Here is an 18,308-nt window from a genome sequence, read left to right on the forward strand (position 1 = left end):
ACAGCCCTGCCTATGGGCTTTGACAACCGGGAGAGAGCTGTGTCAAGTCCGAGAAATTATCACTTTCCACTCTGGGGGCACCTGCCCGGCCCCTCTGGAGGTTCTGACTGGTCTGGTGGCCCGGCCCCGGGGGCCTGCTTTCCGCCCCATTCGCCTGGAACGCCCTGCCCTGAACACAAGGGTCCCTCTTGCTGGCATCCAGTCTGAAGCTCAGGCAGGTGAGGCTTTTGTGGGCACTTGAGACCCTCGGCCAGCTTTCACAGGGCCCCAGGGCCTTAGCCACTGGTGAGGGTTATGTTGAGGGATAGGATTAGCTTTAGGGTTAGTGTTAGTCTTTGACAACGGGGATAGAGCTGTGTCAAGTCCGAGAAAATCACTTTGCGCTCCTGGGGCACCTTCACCGGGCCCCAGGGCCTTCCCCACTGGACCACCTCCAGCTTTTGACACCGGCCCAACCCACTCTTCCCTTGACGGCTTCCCGCCGGTCAGCTAAGCGGCCGGCCAAGCCGCAGGGCCCCCTCTTTAGGTCCCTGCCGCCGGCAGACCCGCCTGCTGGTCACCCGTGTCCCTGCCCGCGACCCTCTCTCCCGCTTACCTCACCACTTCAGGCTGTTCACCTGGCCCCGCCCCCGTGATCCCGCGACCGCCTCCAGCTGCTCAGCTGGCCCCGCCCCCTTCTTGACTTGACTGGGCTCAGCTGTGGGCCTGGGCCCGCCTCCTGGTTCCGGAAACCACGCCCCTAGTCCATTCGACCAATGAGCCAGCAGCGCCAGCCAGTCTGCCCTGCTCCCAAACACAGAGGAATAGCCCCCACCACTGGGATGTAAAGGCACATAGCCCTCTGCTCACAGGGTGTCTCCCAGGTCCCCAAGCGTGGGCAGACCAGCCAGCCCTCCCTTCAGGACACCCAGGGGCCTCCGTGAGCCCCGGGGCCGGCCCTCTAACCCCCCCGCCCCGGCCTCCATCGCTCCCACCAAAGGGCAGCTCAGAGCAGAGTGTCCTGGGACGCCCACAGCCCTGCCTATGGGCTTTGACAACCGGGAGAGAGCTGTGTCAAGTCCGAGAAATTATCACTTTCCACTCTGGGGGCACCTCCCCGGCCCCTCCGGATGTTCTGACTGGTCTGGTGGCCCGGCTCCGGGGGCCTGCTTTCCGCCCCATTCGCCTGGAACGCCCTGCCCTGAACACAAGGGTCCCTCTTGCTAGCATCCAGTCTGAAGCTCAGGCAGGTGAGGCTTTTGTGGGCACTTGAGACCCTCGGCCAGCTTTCACAGGGCCCCAGGGCCTTAGCCACTGTTGAGGGTTAGGTTGAGGGATAGGCTTAGTTTTAGGGTTAGGGTTAGTCTTTGACCACGGGGATAGAGCTGTGTCAAGTCCGAGAAAATCACTTTGCGCTCCTGGGGCACCTTCACCGGGCCCCAGGGCCTTCCCCACTGGACCACCTCCAGCTTTTGACACCGGCCCCAACCCACTCTTCCCTTGACGGCTTCCCGCCGGTCAGCTAAGCGGCCGGCCAAGCCGCAGGGCCCGCTCTTTAGGTCCCTGCCGCCGGCAGACCCGCCTGCTGGTCACCCGTGTCCCTGCCCGCGACCCTCTCTCCTGCTTACCTCACCACTTCAGGCTGTTCACCTGGCCCCGCCCCCGTGATCCCGTGACGGCCTCCAGCTGCTCAGCTGGCCCCGCCCCCTCCTTGACTTGACAGGGCTCAGCTGTGGGCCTGGGCCCGCCTCCTGGTTCCGGAAACCACGCCCCTAGTCCATTCGACCAATGAGCCAGCAGCGCCAGCCAGTCTGCCCTGCTCCCAAACACAGAGGAATAGCCCCCACCACTGGGATGTAAAGGCACATAGCCCTCTGCTCACAGGGTGTCTCCCAGGTCCCCAAGCGTGGGCAGACCAGCCAGCCCTCCCTTCAGGACACCCAGGGGCCTCCGTGAGCCTCGGGGCCGGCCCTCTAACCCCCCCGCCCCGGCCTCCATCGCTCCCACCAAAGGGCAGCTCAGAGCAGAGGTCCTTGGACGCCCACAGCCCTGCCTATGGGCTTTGACAACCGGGAGAGAGCTGTGTCAAGTCCGAGAAATTATCACTTTCCACTCTGGGGGCACCTCCCCGGCCACTCCGGAGGTTCTGACTGGTCTGGTGGCCCGGCCCCGGGGGCCTGCTTTCCGCCCCATTCGCCTGGAACGCCCTGCCCTGAGCACAAGGGTCCCTCTTGCTGGCATCCAGTCTGAAGCTCAGGCAGGTGAGGCTTTTGTGGGCACTTGAGACCCTCGGCCAGCTTTCACAGGGCCCCAGGGCCTTAGCCACTGGTGAGGGTTAGGTTGAGGGATAGGCTTAGTTTTAGGGTTAGGGTTAGTCTTTGACCACGGGGATAGAGCTGTGTCAAGTCCGAGAAAATCACTTTGCGCTCCTGGGGCACCTTCACCGGGCCCCAGGGCCTTCCCCACTGGACCACCTCCAGCTTTTGACATCGGCCCCAACCCACTCTTCCCTTGACGGCTTCCCGCCGGTCAGCTAAGCGGCCGGCCAAGCCTCCGGGCCCCCTCTTTAGGTCCCTGCCGCCGGCAGACCCGCCTGCTGGTCACCTGTGTCCCTGCCCGCGACCCTCTCTCCTGCTTACCTCACCACTTCAGGCTGTTCACCTGGCCCCGCCCCCGTGATCCCGTGACCGCCTCCAGCTGCTCACCTGGCCCCGCCCCCTCCTTGACTTGACAGGGCTCAGCTGTGGGCCTGGGCCCGCCTCCTGGTTCCGGAAACCACGCCCCTAGTCCATTCGACCAATGAGCCAGCAGCGCCAGCCAGTCTGTCCTGCTCCCAAACACAGAGGAATAGCCCCCACCACTGGGATGTAAAGGCACATAGCCCTCTGCTCACAGGGTGTCTCCCAGGTCCCCAAGCGTGGGCAGACCAGCCAGCCCTCCCTTCAGGACACCCAGGGGCCTCCGTGAGCCTCGGGGCCGGCCCTCTAACACCCCCGCCCCGGCCTCCATCGCTCCCACCAAAGGGCAGCTCAGAGCAGAGGTCCTGGGACGCCCACAGCCCTGCCTATGGGCTTTGACAACCGGGAGAGAGCTGTGTCAAGTCCGAGAAATTATCACTTTCCACTCTGGGGGCACCTCCCCGGCCCCTCCGGAGGTTCTGACTGGTCTGGTGGCCCGGCCCCGGGGGCCTGCTTTCCGCCCCATTCGCCTGGAACGCCCTGCCCTGAGCACAAGGGTCCCTCTTGCTGGCATCCAGTCTGAAGCTCAGGCAGGTGAGGCTTTTGTGGGCACTTGAGACCCTCGGCCAGCTTTCACAGGGCCCCAGGGCCTTAGCCACTGGTGAGGGTTAGGTTGAGGGATAGGCTTAGCTTTAGGGTTAGGGTTAGTCTTTGACAACGGGGATAGAGCTGTGTCAAGTCCGAGAAAATCACTTTGCGCTCCTGGGGCACCTTCACCGGGCCCCAGGGCCTTCCCCACTGGACCACCTCCAGCTTTTGACACCGGCCCCAACCCACTCTTCCCTTGACGGCTTCCCACCGGTCAGCTAAGCGGCCGGCCAAGCCGCAGGGCCGCCTCTTTAGGTCCCTGCGGCCCGCAGACCCGCCTGCTGGTCACCCGTGTCCCTGCCCGCGACCCTCTCTCCCGCTTACCTCACCACTTCAGGCTGTTCACCTGTCCCCGCCCCCGTGATCCCGCAACCGTCTCCAGCTGCTCAGCTGGCCCCGCCCCCTTCTTGACTTGACTGGGCTCAGCTGTGGGTCCGGGCCCGCCTCCTGGTTCCGGAAACCACGCCCCTAGTCCATTCGACCAATGAGCCAGCAGCGCCAGCCAGTCTGCCCTGCTCCCAAACACAGAGGAATAGCCCCCACCACTGGGATGTAAAGGCACATAGCCCTCTGCTCACAGGGTGTCTCCCAGGTCCCCAAGCGTGGGCAGACCAGCCAGCCCTCCCTTCAGGACACCCAGGGGCCTCCGTGAGCCTCGGGGCCGGCCCTCTAACACCCCGCCCCGGCGTCCATCGCTCCCACCAAAGGGCAGCTCAGAGCAGAGTGTCCTGGGACGCCCACAGCCCTGCCTATGGGCTTTGACAACCGGGAGAGAGCTGTGTCAAGTCCGAGAAATTATCACTTTCCACTCTGGGGGCACCTCCCCGGCCCCTCCGGATGTTCTGACTGGTCTGGTGGCCCGGCCCCGGGGGCCTGCTTTCCGCCCCATTCGCCTGGAACGCCCTGCCCTGAGCACAAGGGTCCCTCTTGCTGGCATCCAGTCTGAAGCTCAGGCAGGTGAGGCTTTTGTGGGCACTTGAGACCCTCGGCCAGCTTTCACAGGGCCCCAGGGCCTTAGCCACTGGTGAGGGTTAGGTTGAGGGATAGGCTTAGCTTTAGGGTTAGGGTTAGTCTTTGACAACGGGGATAGAGCTGTGTCAAGTCCGAGAAAATCACTTTGCGCTCCTGGGGCAGCTTCACCGGGCCCCAGGGCCTTCCCCACTGGACCACCTCCAGCTTTTGACACCGGCCCAACCCACTCTTCCCTTGACGGCTTCCCGCCGGTCAGCTAAGCGGCCGGCCAAGCCGCAGGGCCCCCTCTTTAGGTCCCTGCCGCCGGCAGACCCGCCTGCTGGTCACCCGTGTCCCTGCCCGCGACCCTCTCTCCCGCTTACCTCACCACTTCAGGCTGTTCACCTGGCCCCGCCCCCGTGATCCCGCGACCGCCTCCAGCTGCTCAGCTGGCCCCGCCCCCTTCTTGACTTGACTGGGCTCAGCTGTGGGCCTGGGCCCGCCTCCTGGTTCCGGAAACCACGCCCCTAGTCCATTCGACCAATGAGCCAGCAGCGCCAGCCAGTCTGCCCTGCTCCCAAACACAGAGGAATAGCCCCCACCACTGGGATGTAAAGGCACATAGCCCTCTGCTCACAGGGTGTCTCCCAGGTCCCCAAGCGTGGGCAGACCAGCCAGCCCTCCCTTCAGGACACCCAGGGGCCTCCGTGAGCCTCGGGGCCGGCCCTCTAACACCCCCGCCCCGGCCTCCATCGCTCCCACCAAAGGGCAGCTCAGAGCAGATGTCCTGGGACGCCCACAGCCCTGCCTATGGGCTTTGACAACCGGGAGAGAGCTGTGTCACGTCCGAGAAATTATCACTTTCCACTCTGGGGGCACCTCCCCGGCCCCTCCGGATGTTCTGACTGGTCTGGTGGCCCGGCTCCGGGGGCCTGCTTTCCGCCCCATTCGCCTGGAACGCCCTGCCCTGAACACAAGGGTCCCTCTTGCTAGCATCCAGTCTGAAGCTCAGGCAGGTGAGGCTTTTGTGGGCACTTGAGACCCTCGGCCAGCTTTCACAGGGCCCCAGGGCCTTAGCCACTGTTGAGGGTTAGGTTGAGGGATAGGCTTAGTTTTAGGGTTAGGGTTATTCTTTGACCACGGGGATAGAGCTGTGTCAAGTCCGAGAAAATCACTTTGCGCTCCTGGGGCACCTTCACCGGGCCCCAGGGCCTTCCCCACTGGACCACCTCCAGCTTTTGACACCGGCCCCAACCCACTCTTCCCTTGACGGCTTCCCGCCGGTCAGCTAAGCGGCCGGCCAAGCAGCAGGGCCCGCTCTTTAGGTCCCTGCCGCCGGCAGACCCGCCTGCTGGTCACCCGTGTCCCTGCCCGCGACCCTCTCTCCTGCTTACCTCACCACTTCAGGCTGTTCACCTGGCCCCGCCCCCGTGATCCCGTGACGGCCTCCAGCTGCTCAGCTGGTCCCGCCCCCTCCTTGACTTGACAGGGCTCAGCTGTGGGCCTGGGCCCGCCTCCTGGTTAGGGAAACCACGCCCCTAGTCCATTCGACCAATGAGCCAGCAGCGCCAGCCAGTCTGCCCTGCTCCCAAACACAGAGGAATAGCCCCCACCACTGGGATGTAAAGGCACATAGCCCTCTGCTCACAGGGTGTCTCCCAGGTCCCCAAGCGTGGGCAGACCAGCCAGCCCTCCCTTCAGGACACCCAGGGGCCTCCGTGAGCCTCGGGGCCGGCCCTCTAACACCCCCGCCCCGGCCTCCATCGCTCCCACCAAAGGGCAGCTCAGAGCAGAGGTCCTGGGACGCCCACAGCCCTGCCTATGGGCTTTGACAACCGGGAGAGAGCTGTGTCAAGTCCGAGAAATTATCACTTTCCACTCTGGGGGCACCTCCCCGGCCCCTCCGGAGGTTCTGACTGGTCTGGTGGCCCGGCCCCGGGGGCCTGCTTTCCGCCCCATTCGCCTGGAACGCCCTGCCCTGAGCAGAAGGGTCCCTCTTGCTGGCATCCAGTCTGAAGCTCAGGCAGGTGAGGCTTTTGTGGGCACTTGAGACCCTCGGCCAGCTTTCACAGGGCCCCAGGGCCTTAGCCACTGGTGAGGGTTAGGTTGAGGGATAGGCTTAGCTTTAGGGTTAGGGTTAGTCTTTGACAACGGGGATAGAGCTGTGTCAAGTCCGAGACAATCACTTTGCGCTCCTGGGGCACCTTCACCGGGCCCCAGGGCCTTCCCCACTGGACCACCTCCAGCTTTTGACACCGGCCCCAACCCACTCTTCCCTTGACGGCTTCCCGCCGGTCAGCTAAGCGGCCGGCCAAGCCGCAGGGCCCCCTCTTTAGGTCCCTGCGGCCGGCAGACCCGCCTGCTGGTCACCCGTGTCCCTGCCCGCGACCCTCTCTCCCGCTTACCTCACCACTTCAGGCTCTTCACCTGGCCCCGCCCCCGTGATCCCGCGAACGCCTCCAGCTGCTCAGCTGGCAACGCCCCCTTCTTGACTTGACTGGGCTCAGCTGTGGGCCTGGGCCCGCCTCCTGGTTCCGGAAACCACGCCCCTAGTCCATTCGACCAATGAGCCAGCAGCGCCAGCCAGTCTGCCCTGCTCCCAAACACAGAGGAATAGCCCCCACCACTGGGATGTAAAGGCACATAGCCCTCTGCTCACAGGGTGTCTCCCAGGTCCCCAAGCGTGGGCAGACCAGCCAGCCCTCCCTTCAGGACACCCAGGGGCCTCCGTGAGCCTCGGGGCCGGCCCTCTAACCCCCCGCCCCGGCCTCCATCGCTCGCACCAAAGGGCAGCTCAGAGCAGAGTGTCCTGGGACGCCCACAGCCCTGCCTATGGGCTTTGACAACCGGGAGAGAGCTGTGTCACGTCCGAGAAATTATCACTTTCCACTCTGGGGGCACCTCCCCGGCCCCTCCGGATGTTCTGACTGGTCTGGTGGCCCGGCTCCGGGGGCCTGCTTTCCGCCCCATTCGCCTGGAACGCCCTGCCCTGAACACAAGGGTCCCTCTTGCTAGCATCCAGTCTGAAGCTCAGGCAGGTGAGGCTTTTGTGGGCACTTGAGACCCTCGGCCAGCTTTCACAGGGCCCCAGGGCCTTAGCCACTGGTGAGGGTTAGGTTGAGGGATAGGCTTAGTTTTAGGGTTAGGGTTAGTCTTTGACCACGGGGATAGAGCTGTGTCAAGTCCGAGAAAATCACTTTGCGCTCCTGGGGCACCTTCACCGGGCCCCAGGGCCTTCCCCACTGGACCACCTCCAGCTTTTGACACCGGCCCCAACCCACTCTTCCCTTGACGGCTTCCCGCCGGTCAGCTAAGCGGCCGGCCAAGCCGCAGGGCCCGCTCTTTAGGTCCCTGCCGCCGGCAGACCCGCCTGCTGGTCACCCGTGTCCCTGCCCGCGACCCTCTCTCCTGCTTACCTCACCACTTCAGGCTGTTCACCTGGCCCCGCCCCCGTGATCCCGTGACGGCCTCCAGCTGCTCAGCTGGCCCCGCCCCCTCCTTGACTTGACAGGGCTCAGCTGTGGGCCTGGGCCCGCCTCCTGGTTAGGGAAACCACGCCCCTAGTCCATTCGACCAATGAGCCAGCAGCGCCAGCCAGTCTGCCCTGCTCCCAAACACAGAGGAATAGCCCCCACCACTGGGATGTAAAGGCACATAGCCCTCTGCTCACAGGGTGTCTCCCAGGTCCCCAAGCGTGGGCAGACCAGCCAGCCCTCCCTTCAGGACACCCAGGGGCCTCCGTGAGCCTCGGGGCCGGCCCTCTAACACCCCCGCCCCGGCCTCCATCGCTCCCACCAAAGGGCAGCTCAGAGCAGAGGTCCTGGGACGCCCACAGCCCTGCCTATGGGCTTTGACAACCGGGAGAGAGCTGTGTCAAGTCCGAGAAATTATCACTTTCCACTCTGGGGGCACCTCCCCGGCCCCTCCGGAGGTTCTGACTGGTCTGGTGGCCCGGCCCCGGGGGCCTGCTTTCCGCCCCATTCGCCTGGAACGCCCTGCCCTGAGCACAAGGGTCCCTCTTGCTGGCATCCAGTCTGAAGCTCAGGCAGGTGAGGCTTTTGTGGGCACTTGAGACCCTCGGCCAGCTTTCACAGGGCCCCAGGGCCTTAGCCACTGGTGAGGGTTAGGTTGAGGGATAGGCTTAGCTTTACGGTTAGGGTTAGTCTTTGACAACGGGGATAGAGCTGTGTCAAGTCCGAGAAAATCACTTTGCGCTCCTGGGGCACCTTCACCGGGCCCCAGGGCCTTCCCCACTGGACCACCTCCAGCTTTTGACACCGGCCCCAACCCACTCTTCCCTTGACGGCTTCCCGCCGGTCAGCTAAGCGGCCGGCCAAGCCTCCGGGCCCCCTCTTTAGGTCCCTGCCGCCGGCAGACCCGCCTGCTGGTCACCCGTGTCCCTGCCCGCGACCCTCTCTCCTGCTTACCTCACCACTTCAGGCTGTTCACCTGGCCCCGCCCCCGTGATCCCGTGACCGCCTCCAGCTGCTCACCTGGCCCCGCCCCCTCCTTGACTTGACAGGGCTCAGCTGTGGGCCTGGGCCCGCCTCCTGGTTCCGGAAACCACGCCCCTAGTCCATTCGACCAATGAGCCAGCAGCGCCAGCCAGTCTGCCCTGCTCCCAAACACAGAGGAATAGCCCCCACCACTGGGATGTAAAGGCACATAGCCCTCTGCTCACAGGGTGTCTCCCAGGTCCCCAAGCGTGGGCAGACCAGCCAGCCCTCCCTTCAGGACACCCAGGGGCCTCCGTGAGCCTCGGGGCCGGCCCTCTAACCCCCCGCCCTGGCCTCCATCGCTCCCACCAAAGGGCAGCTCAGAGCAGAGTGTCCTGGGACGCCCACAGCCCTGCCTATGGGCTTTGACAACCGGGAGAGAGCTGTGTCAAGTCCGAGAAATTATCACTTTCCACTCTGGGGGCACCTCCCCGGCCCCTCCGGAGGTTCTGACTGGTCTGGTGGCCCGGCCCCGGGGGCCTGCTTTCCGCCCCATTCGCCTGGAACGCCCTGCCCTGAGCACAAGGGTCCCTCTTGCTGGCATCCAGTCTGAAGCTCAGGCAGGTGAGGCTGTTGTGGGCACTTGAGACCCTCGGCCAGCTTTCACAGGGCCCCAGGGCCTTAGCCACTGGTGAGGGTTAGGTTGAGGGATAGGCTTAGCTTTACGGTTAGGGTTAGTCTTTGACAACGGGGATAGAGCTGTGTCAAGTCCGAGAAAATCACTTTGCGCTCCTGGGGCACCTTCACCGGGCCCCAGGGCCTTCCCCACTGGACCACCTCCAGCTTTTGACACCGGCCCCAACCCACTCTTCCCTTGACGGCTTCCCGCCGGTCAGCTAAGCGGCCGGCCAAGCCGCAGGGCCCGCTCTTTAGGTCCCTGCCGCCGGCAGACCCGCCTGCTGGTCACCCGTGTCCCTGCCCGCGACCCTCTCTCCTGCTTACCTCACCACTTCAGGCTGTTCACCTGGCCCCGCCCCCGTGATCCCGTGACGGCCTCCAGCTGCTCAGCTGGCCCCGCCCCCTCCTTGACTTGACAGGGCTCAGCTGTGGGCCTGGGCCCGCCTCCTGGTTAGGGAAACCACGCCCCTAGTCCATTCGACCAATGAGCCAGCAGCGCCAGCCAGTCTGCCCTGCTCCCAAACACAGAGGAATAGCCCCCACCACTGGGATGTAAAGGCACATAGCCCTCTGCTCACAGGGTGTCTCCCAGGTCCCCAAGCGTGGGCAGACCAGCCAGCCCTCCCTTCAGGACACCCAGGGGCCTCCGTGAGCCTCGGGGCCGGCCCTCTAACACCCCCGCCCCGGCCTCCATCGCTCCCACCAAAGGGCAGCTCAGAGCAGAGGTCCTGGGACGCCCACAGCCCTGCCTATGGGCTTTGACAACCGGGAGAGAGCTGTGTCAAGTCCGAGAAATTATCACTTTCCACTCTGGGGGCACCTCCCCGGCCCCTCCGGAGGTTCTGACTGGTCTGGTGGCCCGGCCCCGGGGGCCTGCTTTCCGCCCCATTCGCCTGGAACGCCCTGCCCTGAGCACAAGGGTCCCTCTTGCTGGCATCCAGTCTGAAGCTCAGGCAGGTGAGGCTTTTGTGGGCACTTGAGACCCTCGGCCAGCTTTCACAGGGCCCCAGGGCCTTAGCCACTGGTGAGGGTTAGGTTGAGGGATAGGCTTAGCTTTACGGTTAGGGTTAGTCTTTGACAACGGGGATAGAGCTGTGTCAAGTCTGAGAAAATCACTTTGCGCTCCTGGGGCACCTTCACCGGGCCCCAGGGCCTTCCCCACTGGACCACCTCCAGCTTTTGACACCGGCCCCAACCCACTCTTCCCTTGACGGCTTCCCGCCGGTCAGCTAAGCGGCCGGCCAAGCCTCCGGGCCCCCTCTTTAGGTCCCTGCCGCCGGCAGACCCGCCTGCTGGTCACCCGTGTCCCTGCCCGCGACCCTCTCTCCTGCTTACCTCACCACTTCAGGCTGTTCACCTGGCCCCGCCCCCGTGATCCCGTGACCGCCTCCAGCTGCTCACCTGGCCCCGCCCCCTCCTTGACTTGACAGGGCTCAGCTGTGGGCCTGGGCCCGCCTCCCGGTTCCGGAAACCACGCCCCTAGTCCATTCGACCAATGAGCCAGCAGCGCCAGCCAGTCTGCCCTGCTCCCAAACACAGAGGAATAGCCCCCACCACTGGGATGTAAAGGCACATAGCCCTCTGCTCACAGGGTGTCTCCCAGGTCCCCAAGCGTGGGCAGACCAGCCAGCCCTCCCTTCAGGACACCCAGGGGCCTCCGTGAGCCTCGGGGCCGGCCCTCTAACCCCCCCGCCCCGGCCTCCATCGCTCCCACCAAAGGGCAGCTCAGAGCAGAGGTCCTTGGACGCCCACAGCCCTGCCTATGGGCTTTGACAACCGGGAGAGAGCTGTGTCAAGTCCGAGAAATTATCACTTTCCACTCTGGGGGCACCTCCCCGGCCACTCCGGAGGTTCTGACTGGTCTGGTGGCCCGGCCCCGGGGGACTGCTTTCCGCCCCATTCGCCTGGAACGCCCTGCCCTGAGCACAAGGGTCCCTCTTGCTGGCATCCAGTCTGAAGCTCAGGCAGGTGAGGCTTTTGTGGGCACTTGAGACCCTCGGCCAGCTTTCACAGGGCCCCAGGGCCTTAGCCACTGGTGAGGGTTAGGTTGAGGGATAGGCTTAGTTTTAGGGTTAGGGTTAGTCTTTGACCACGGGGATAGAGCTGTGTCAAGTCCGAGAAAATCACTTTGCCCTCCTGGGGCACCTTCACCGGGCCCCAGGGCCTTCCCCACTGGACCACCTCCAGCTTTTGACATCGGCCCCAACCCACTCTTCCCTTGACGGCTTCCCGCCGGTCAGCTAAGCGGCCGGCCAAGCCTCCGGGCCCCCTCTTTAGGTCCCTGCCGCCGGCAGACCCGCCTGCTGGTCACCCGTGTCCCTGCCCGCGACCCTCTCTCCTGCTTACCTCACCACTTCAGGCTGTTCACCTGGCCCCGCCCCCGTGATCCCGTGACCGCCTCCAGCTGCTCAGCTGGCCCCGCCCCCTCCTTGACTTGACAGGGCTCAGCTGTGGGCCTGGGCCCGCCTCCTGGTTCCGGAAACCACGCCCCTAGTCCATTCGACCAATGAGCCAGCAGCGCCAGCCAGTCTGCCCTGCTCCCAAACACAGAGGAATAGCCCCCACCACTGGGATGTAAAGGCACATAGCCCTCTGCTCACAGGGTGTCTCCCAGGTCCCCAAGCGTGGGCAGACCAGCCAGCCCTCCCTTCAGGACACCCAGGGGCCTCCGTGAGTCTCGGGGCCGGCCCTCTAACCCCCTCCCCGGCCTCCATCGCTCCCACCAAAGGGCAGCTCAGAGCAGAGTGTCCTGGGACGCCCACAGCCCTGCCTATGGGCTTTGACAACCGGGAGAGAGCTGTGTCAAGTCCGAGAAATTATCACTTTCCACTCTGGGGGCACCTCCCCGGCCCCTCCGGAGGTTCTGACTGGTCTGGTGGCCCGGCCCCGGGGGCCTGCTTTCCGCCCCATTCGCCTGGAACGCCCTGCCCTGAGCACAAGGGTCCCTCTTGCTGGCATCCAGTCTGAAGCTCAGGCAGGTGAGGCTTTTGTGGGCACTTGAGACCCTCGGCCAGCTTTCACAGGGCCCCAGGGCCTTAGCCACTGGTGAGGTTTAGGTTGAGGGATAGGCTTAGTTTTAGGGTTAGGGTTAGTCTTTGACCACGGGGATAGAGCTGTGTCAAGTCCGAGAAAATCACTTTGCGCTCCTGGGGCACCTTCACCGGGCCCCAGGGCCTTCCCCACTGGACCACCTCCAGCTTTTGACACCGGCCCCAACCCACTCTTCCCTTGACGGCTTCCCGCCGGTCAGCTAAGCGGCCGGCCAAGCCTCCGGGCCCCCTCTTTAGGTCCCTGCCGCCGGCAGACCCGCCTGCTGGTCACCCGTGTCCCTGCCCGCGACCCTCTCTCCTGCTTACCTCACCACTTCAGGCTGTTCACCTGGCCCCGCCCCCGTGATCCCGTGACCGCCTCCAGCTGCTCACCTGGCCCCGCCCCCTCCTTGACTTGACAGGGCTCAGCTGTGGGCCTGGGCCCGCCTCCTGGTTCCGGAAACCACGCCCCTAGTCCATTCGACCAATGAGCCAGCAGCGCCAGCCAGTCTGCCCTGCTCCCAAACACAGAGGAATAGCCCCCACCACTGGGATGTAAAGGCACATAGCCCTCTGCTCACAGGGTGTCTCCCAGGTCCCCAAGCGTGGGCAGACCAGCCAGCCCTCCCTTCAGGACACCCAGGGGCCTCCGTGAGCCTCGGGGCCGGCCCTCTAACCCCCCCGCCCCGGCCTCCATCGCTCGCACCAAAGGGCAGCTCAGAGCAGAGTGTCCTGGGACGCCCACAGCCCTGCCTATGGGCTTTGACAACCGGGAGAGAGCTGTGTCACGTCCGAGAAATTATCACTTTCCACTCTGGGGGCACCTCCCCGGCCCCTCCGGATGTTCTGACTGGTCTGGTGGCCCGGCTCCGGGGGCCTGCTTTCCGCCCCATTCGCCTGGAACGCCCTGCCCTGAACACAAGGGTCCCTCTTGCTAGCATCCAGTCTGAAGCTCAGGCAGGTGAGGCTTTTGTGGGCACTTGAGACCCTCGGCCAGCTTTCACAGGGCCCCAGGGCCTTAGCCACTGGTGAGGGTTAGGTTGAGGGATAGGCTTAGTTTTAGGGTTAGGGTTAGTCTTTGACCACGGGGATAGAGCTGTGTCAAGTCCGAGAAAATCACTTTGCGCTCCTGGGGCACCTTCACCGGGCCCCAGGGCCTTCCCCACTGGACCACCTCCAGCTTTTGACACCGGCCCCAACCCACTCTTCCCTTGACGGCTTCCCGCCGGTCAGCTAAGCGGCCGGCCAAGCCTCCGGGCCCCCTCTTTAGGTCCCTGCCGCCGGCAGACCCGCCTGCTGGTCACCCGTGTCCCTGCCCGCGACCCTCTCTCCCGCTTACCTCACCACTTCAGGCTGTTCACCTGGCCCCGCCCCCGTGATCCCGTGACGGCCTCCAGCTGCTCAGCTGGCCCCGCCCCCTCCTTGACTTGACTGGGCTCAGCTGTGGGCCTGGGCCCGCCTCCTGGTTCCGGAAACCACGCCCCTAGTCCATTCGACCAATGAGCCAGCAGCGCCAGCCAGTCTGCCCTGCTCCCAAACACAGAGGAATAGCCCCCACCACTGGGATGTAAAGGCACATAGCCCTCTGCTCACAGGGTGTCTCCCAGGTCCCCAAGCGTGGGCAGACCAGCCAGCCCTCCCTTCAGGACACCCAGGGGCCTCCGTGAGCCTCGGGGCCGGCCCTCTAACACCCCCGCCCCGGCCTCCATCGCTCCCACCAAAGGGCAGCTCAGAGCAGAGGTCCTGGGACGCCCACAGCCCTGCCTATGGGCTTTGACAACCGGGAGAGAGCTGTGTCAAGTCCGAGAAATTATCACTTTCCACTCTGGGGGCACCTCCCCGGCCCCTCCGGAGGTTCTGACTGGTCTGGTGGCCCGGCCCCGGGGGCCTGCTTTCCGCCCCATTCGCCTGGAACGCCCTGCCCTGAGCACAAGGGTCCCTCTTGCTGGCATCCAGTCTGAAGCTCAGGCAGGTGAGGCTTTTGTGGGCACTTGAGACCCTCGGCCAGCTTTCACAGGGCCCCAGGGCCTTAGCCACTGGTGAGGGTTAGGTTGAGGGATAGGCTTAGCTTTAGGGTTAGGGTTAGTCTTTGACAACGGGGATAGAGCTGTGTCAAGTCCGAGAAAATCACTTTGCGCTCCTGGGGCACCTTCACCGGGCCCCAGGGCCTTCCCCACTGGACCACCTCCAGCTTTTGACACCGGCCCCAACCCACTCTTCCCTTGACGGCTTCCCGCCGGTCAGCTAAGCGGCCGGCCAAGCCGCAGGGCCGCCTCTTTAGGTCCCTGCGGCCGGCAGACCCGCCTGCTGGTCACCCGTGTCCCTGCCCGCGACCCTCTCTCCCGCTTACCTCACCACTTCAGGCTGTTCACCTGTCCCCGCCCCCGTGATCCCGCAACCGCCTCCAGCTGCTCAGCTGGCCCCGCCCCCTTCTTGACTTGACTGGGCTCAGCTGTGGGCCTGGGCCCGCCTCCTGGTTCCGGAAACCACAACCCTAGTCCATTCGACCAATGAGCCAGCAGCGCCAGCCAGTCTGCCCTGCTCCCAAACACAGAGGAATAGCCCCCACCACTGGGATGTAAAGGCACATAGCCCTCTGCTCACAGGGTGTCTCCCAGGTCCCCAAGCGTGGGCAGACCAGCCAGCCCTCCCTTCAGGACACCCAGGGGCCTCCGTGAGCCTCGGGGCCGGCCCTCTAACACCCCCGCCCCGGCCTCCATCGCTCCCACCAAAGGGCAGCTCAGAGCAGAGTGTCCTGGGACGCCCACAGCCCTGCCTATGGGCTTTGACAACCGGGAGAGAGCTGTGTCAAGTCCGAGAAATTATCACTTTCCACTCTGGGGGCACCTCCCCGGCCCCTCCAGAGGTTCTGACTGGTCTGGTGGCCCGGCTCCGGGGGCCTGCTTTCCGCCCCATTCGCCTGGAACGCCCTGCCCTGAACACAAGGGTCCCTCTTGCTAGCATCCAGTCTGAAGCTCAGGCAGGTGAGGCTTTTGTGGGCACTTGAGACCCTCGGCCAGCTTTCACAGGGCCCCAGGGCCTTAGCCACTGGTGAGGGTTAGGTTGAGGGATAGGCTTAGTTTTAGGGTTAGGGTTAGTCTTTGACCACGGGGATAGAGCTGTGTCAAGTCCGAGAAAATCACTTTGCGCTCCTGGGGCACCTTCACCGGGCCCCAGGGCCTTCCCCACTGGACCACCTCCAGCTTTTGACACCGGCCCCAACCCACTCTTCCCTTGACGGCTTCCCGCCGGTCAGCTAAGCGGCCGGCCAAGCCTCCGGGCCCCCTCTTTAGGTCCCTGCCGCCGGCAGACCCGCCTGCTGGTCACCCGTGTCCCTGCCCGCGACCCTCTCTCCCGCTTACCTCACCACTTCAGGCTGTTCACCTGGCCCCGCCCCCGTGATCCCGTGACCGCCTCCAGCTGCTCACCTGGCCCCGCCCCCTCCTTGACTTGACAGGGCTCAGCTGTGGGCCTGGGCCCGCCTCCTGGTTCCGGAAACCACGCCCCTAGTCCATTCGACCAATGAGCCAGCAGCGCCAGCCAGTCTGCCCTGCTCCCAAACACAGAGGAATAGCCCCCACCACTGGGATGTAAAGGCACATAGCCCTCTGCTCACAGGGTGTCTCCCAGGTCCCCAAGCGTGGGCAGACCAGCCAGCCCTCCCTTCAGGACACCCAGGGGCCTCCGTGAGCCTCGGGGCCGGCCCTCTAACCCCCCGCCCTGGCCTCCATCGCTCCCACCAAAGGGCAGCTCAGAGCAGAGTGTCCTGGGACGCCCACAGCCCTGCCTATGGGCTTTGACAACCGGGAGAGAGCTGTGTCAAGTCCGAGAAATTATCACTTTCCACTCTGGGGGCACCTCCCCGGCCCCTCCGGAGGTTCTGACTGGTCTGGTGGCCCGGACCCGGGGGCCTGCTTTCCGCCCCATTCGCCTGGAACGCCCTGCCCTGAGCACAAGGGTCCCTCTTGCTGGCATCCAGTCTGAAGCTCAGGCAGGTGAGGCTTTTGTGGGCACTTGAGACCCTCGGCCAGCTTTCACAGGGCCCCAGGGCCTTAGCCACTGGTGAGGGTTAGGTTGAGGGATAGGCTTAGCTTTAGGGTTAGGGTTAGTCTTTGACAACGGGGATAGAGCTGTGTCAAGTCCGAGAAAATCACTTTGCGCTCCTGGGGCACCTTCACCGGGCCCCAGGGCCTTCCCCACTGGACCACCTCCAGCTTTTGACACCGGCCCCAACCCACTCTTCCCTTGACGGCTTCCCGCCGGTCAGCTAAGCGGCCGGCCAAGCCGCAGGGCCCCCTCTTTAGGTCCCTGCCGCCGGCAGACCCGCCTGCTGGTCACCCGTGTCCCTGCCCGCGACCCTCTCTCCTGCTTACCTCACCACTTCAGGCTGTTCACCTGGCCCCGCCCCCGTGATCCCGTGACCGCCTCCAGCTGCTCACCTGGCCCCGCCCCCTCCTTGACTTGACAGGGCTCAGCTGTGGGCCTGGGCCCGCCTCCCGGTTCCGGAAACCACGCCCCTAGTCCATTCGACCAATGAGCCAGCAGCGCCAGCCAGTCTGCCCTGCTCCCAAACACAGAGGAATAGCCCCCACCACTGGGATGTAAAGGCACATAGCCCTCTGCTCACAGGGTGTCTCCCAGGTCCCCAAGCGTGGGCAGACCAGCCAGCCCTCCCTTCAGGACACCCAGAGGCCTCCGTGAGTCTCGGGGCCGGCCCTCTAACCCCCCCGCCCCGGCCTCCATCGCTCCCACCAAAGGGCAGCTCAGAGCAGAGGTCCTTGGACGCCCACAGCCCTGCCTATGGGCTTTGACAACCGGGAGAGAGCTGTGTCAAGTCCGAGAAATTATCACTTTCCACTCTGGGGGCACCTCCCCGGCCACTCCGGAGGTTCTGACTGGTCTGGTGGCCCGGCCCCGGGGGACTGCTTTCCGCCCCATTCGCCTGGAACGCCCTGCCCTGAGCACAAGGGTCCCTCTTGCTGGCATCCAGTCTGAAGCTCAGGCAGGTGAGGCTTTTGTGGGCACTTGAGACCCTCGGCCAGCTTTCACAGGGCCCCAGGGCCTTAGCCACTGGTGAGGGTTAGGTTGAGGGATAGGCTTAGTTTTAGGGTTAGGGTTAGTCTTTGACCACGGGGATAGAGCTGTGTCAAGTCCGAGAAAATCACTTTGCCCTCCTGGGGCACCTTCACCGGGCCCCAGGGCCTTCCCCACTGGACCACCTCCAGCTTTTGACATCGGCCCCAACCCACTCTTCCCTTGACGGCTTCCCGCCGGTCAGCTAAGCGGCCGGCCAAGCCTCCGGGCCCCCTCTTTAGGTCCCTGCCGCCGGCAGACCCGCCTGCTGGTCACCCGTGTCCCTGCCCGCGACCCTCTCTCCTGCTTACCTCACCACTTCAGGCTGTTCACCTGGCCCCGCCCCCGTGATCCCGTGACCGCCTCCAACTGCTCACCTGGCCCCGCCCCCTCCTTGACTTGACAGGGCTCAGCTGTGGGCCTGGGCCCGCCTCCTGGTTCCGGAAACCACGCCCCTAGTCCATTCGACCAATGAGCCAGCAGCGCCAGCCAGTCTGCCCTGCTCCCAAACACAGAGGAATAGCCCCCACCACTGGGATGTAAAGGCACATAGCCCTCTGCTCACAGGGTGTCTCCCAGGTCCCCAAGCGTGGGCAGACCAGCCAGCCCTCCCTTCAGGACACCCAGGGGCCTCCGTGAGCCTCGGGGCCGGCCCTCTAACCCCCCCGCCCCGGCCTCCATCGCTCCCACCAAGGGCAGCTCAGAGCAGAGTGTCCTGGGACGCCCACAGCCCTGCCTATGGGCTTTGACAACCGGGAGAGAGCTGTGTTAAGTCCGAGAAATTATCACTTTCCACTCTGGGGGCACCTCCCCGGCCCCTCCGGAGGTTCTGACTG

This window comes from Pipistrellus hanaki, assembly GCF_964339955.1.
Source record: "Pipistrellus hanaki genome assembly, chromosome: 10".
Taxonomy (NCBI): domain Eukaryota; kingdom Metazoa; phylum Chordata; class Mammalia; order Chiroptera; family Vespertilionidae; genus Pipistrellus; species Pipistrellus hanaki.